Below are 3474 nucleotides of genomic sequence, written 5' to 3'. Positions count from 1 at the left end.
GGAGTTGTGCAGCTTAGAAACGTCTGCAACGGAAGTGGGGCTTTCAGGGAACGATATAGAAAAACTTCTGTTGTTTCTGCGAAATGTCCTGAGAAGTTAAGGCCAGGCCTGCCCTGCCCTAAGCAATCGTTTGACTGGAGGGAGCAGCACCAAATAGGCACAGGCACCTTTGGGGTGGACTTGATGCGGTAACAAATTACAAAAAATAGTACTCGTAGCTCTAACAACTTCTGCAACCTCGTAGCCCGCCCTCAGGGTCGCAGCACTGCACAGAAAGATCCCTCCGCGGACTCGCCAAGGTCGGATCCCTCCACGTCCCGCGAGCACCAGCTCGACGAGGGCGGAGACGCAGGCAAGGCGGAGACAAACGAAAACGACAGACGAGACAGCCAATCGAGACGAGGGATCGGCCGGTGGTGATCCGGCCGCCCAATGGGCGCCGCAGAGGGCCTGGACAAGTGGAGGAAGCGCGCGGGCGACAACGGGCGTTGTCCTTGGCTGACGAGTGTATTGGGGTGCTGCCCTCTTTCCCTGGTGGCACTACTACGATCTTCGGAAAGATCATCGGCAAGGCGGTTCAGCGGTACTGTCAGCGACGAGGACTAGGAGGTAGCCGCGGCTTTGCTCTGTTCACTGTTCTCCTTCCTTCCCTCCTTCCCTCCTCTCCCCCTCCTCCCGCCATCGTAGACACCCCGAGCCGTGGACCCGGTGTTCGGTACCTGGGAGCGCGTCAGGGCGGATGGCGACGCTGCTGCTGCGGGTGGGTGGAGGGACGGGGGACGAACGGGGCCTCTCTGGGTTGTGGCGCTCTCTAATGCACCACCCCAAAGCTTCTTTCGTGGCGCCCCCCACCCCCACCCCTCCGCTTGCCGCGGCGCGTAGTGGTTGTCGAGTGCTGTCCGGGCTCGCCTCGCATCCCACCCCCACTTTGTCGTGTGCGCGCGTAGAGAAGGACCTCCGAGGGTAACGCGTTTGGTGTCTGCCGCAGACGTTTGCCGCGTGATGTCCCTTTGGTATTGCAAGTCGTGCAAAGTTTGCTGCCGAGGAATGGTGGTTATCCTACCTCGTGTAGGATGATAGTTTTGAAAATTTATTTTAGGTGCACGCAGTCAATCTGGGGATTCCGCGTCTATGTGTGTGTGTGAACAGTGAATGTCTAAGTAGTGACCGTAATGAGTTGGTTCTGCTTAGGAGAAATGTAGCTCTTGATGTGTTATGTAATAACATTGAAGAGGTTTTACAGCTACGCTGTGCTAGGCTTTGGTTCTGAGCCCCCAAACTGGATTATTAGGGCAAGGACTTAGAGCATTTTCTGATTTTTTCTTAAAAAAGTCTAGAAAGTGGTCATCCTGCAGGCTGCAAAAGCTTCCCCGATCTTGTTTCTGTGGGGAATTGGGACCGTGATAACAGTACGCTTGCAAGGGTCACGGGTGCTGGGAACTAGAGTGAGCTGCTTAGACCAGGGGTAAACAATGCAGCCGTTGCCTATGTGATCTTAACTTTAAGGTAATATCCCTTATGATGTAGTTATCAAAATACTGAAAGTTAGCAGTTAGGGATGCCTTATACTTTTGAAGGTAGGGTTTGCATGCAGTATAGGAGACAGACTGGTCCTATGCACTTGCAGGCTTCCTGTGATTATAGTTTGTTCAATACTGAGCTCCCTCTTCTACGGGAAGTGAATGGCCGCTGCTCTTCCACTTAGCTAAACTCTTTGCTGATTCAGTTAAGCCATTTGTCTCCTGCCTCTGTGTGGACCACATCCAATAGAAGAACTGCTGAGAAAATAATCAGAATGAACTAAAACATACTGAAGGTTGGTAATGGCAAGTAGTGGCCCATCTCCTCACCCGTCATCTTCCATGCTGTATCCCACTTCTGCAGGGGGCTCTGTAGATATCTTGTGTTTTGGGTATAGAAAGAATTACTATCACAAAAGAAAAAGCAATGTTCTGGCATGTGTTTAGAGTATCTGGTAATCTGCTTCTGTAGGAGTTCAGAGGGGTGGATGGGTTTGCATAAGCTATTACTTTTCTATGAAGCTGGTTATGTTTTAACTGTCTACTCTTCCTCCAGTGCTGTGCGTTCCATGATCTTTCGCCCCTAGATGCGATGCTTTTCCTAGTCATGCCTAAGGAGCCAATTATCAAGTTTTCTGAAGCAGGAAGTTCTGGTGAATCTGTAAGTACTGTGGAAGCTGTCTGTACACTAAACTGTACCTGTAGATAGTTTCTCATTTACTACTCTTTCCCATCCCCCTTTCCATCTTGACAGGGCACAGTAGACTACTTTGGGTTTTGTGCACTATAGTCTTTTGCCTCTAGCTTGTAATGGAGTTGAGCTTTTTGACTAAAGGCAGTGCTGTAAAGCAGTGCTGGTCCCTGGGTATATACTTCTGGTGCAAAATGCAGTGTTGTTTGGGAGCGCAGTCTGGTGCCTATTGTCGTGGTTTAGAGTAAGAGAAGTAGTAGTTCTAACACGGAGAAGCGGGCTTGGGGTTTTTGGCAGGTCATAGGTGAAGAAGGACAAAGCTTGTTGTGAGGTGTTGGATGCTTAAGTTCAAAGACTTTCTAAACCCATGCAAAAGGCAGCCTCAAGTTTTTTTTTCCACCAGTACTGGTTATGTTGCCTGAAGACACAGTGGGGGCTTTAACCTGGAGACAAAACCAGCTTCTGTGGCTGTTTTGTAGTCCTTTGCTGCCTAGCTTGAAAAAAATTGCCTAGCTCTCTTTTGCCCTCATAGCATGCATAATCAGTCTTTATAGCTTTGCTTGGAAAGCTTCAGTTGCCAGCAGTCGGAGGGGCTTTAATTTGACATGCAATGGTTGAATTGATAGGAATTGGCTAGCTGCTTTCTCTGGGTGGTTCTCTGCTCTCGTTCCTTCCCTTCCTGCTCTCTCCCCTCTGTGTGTTCCCTTTTTCTTTTTATTTTACTTATTTTTGGGTTTGTACTTCCTTCTCCAGCTTCTTGGGCATGTAATGATTGTTGGCGAGATGTGTGTTGCTCACCTGGGCCTGACCAATGGATTCCGGATGGTTGTGGATGAAGGGCCCGAGGGTGGGCAGTCTGTCTATCGCATACATCTACCTATTCTGGGTGGCCATCAATTGGGCTGGCCGCCTGGCTAAGATTTTGGCTCCGCAAGAGTTGCTGCACGTGTACAAATCGCCACTGAATGGATTTCATCTGTTGCCCATCAATCTAGCCGCTGTTGGTGTGTAATTTTTTGTGACGTGTCTGTGAAAGCTTTGAGCAGCAGTTGCACAATAAAGATTTGTCATGGGGATATTATCTCCGTCTTGTGCGTCTTACTGAGGGGAAGTAGTTCTGCAAGTTCAAACACTGTCTCTCCAGAGTTCAAGTATGTGGAATGTTTCAGCCTGATAACAGCATTTCAGAGATAGTGATTTGCTTGTTCATTTGAAGCATGGTGCTGAAAGCACTTAGCAGTCTCCCACATCTTGTAGGAAGCA

General features: G+C 49.3%; 1 long non-coding RNA gene across 1 annotated transcript; it reads left to right on the top strand.

Moving 5' to 3' along the window:
• Positions 1-439: 439 nt before the first annotated feature.
• Positions 440-3008, top strand: LOC131591656 (uncharacterized). The gene is made up of 3 exons (XR_009280429.1): positions 440-609; positions 2077-2181; positions 2965-3008. It is a non-coding gene; the product is annotated as an uncharacterized LOC131591656 (long non-coding RNA).
• Positions 3009-3474: the final 466 nt, after the last annotated feature.

This window comes from Poecile atricapillus, chromosome W (genome assembly GCF_030490865.1).
Source record: "Poecile atricapillus isolate bPoeAtr1 chromosome W, bPoeAtr1.hap1, whole genome shotgun sequence".
Classification (NCBI taxonomy): domain Eukaryota; kingdom Metazoa; phylum Chordata; class Aves; order Passeriformes; family Paridae; genus Poecile; species Poecile atricapillus.
This window is presented reverse-complemented; position numbering and strand designations above follow the sequence as displayed.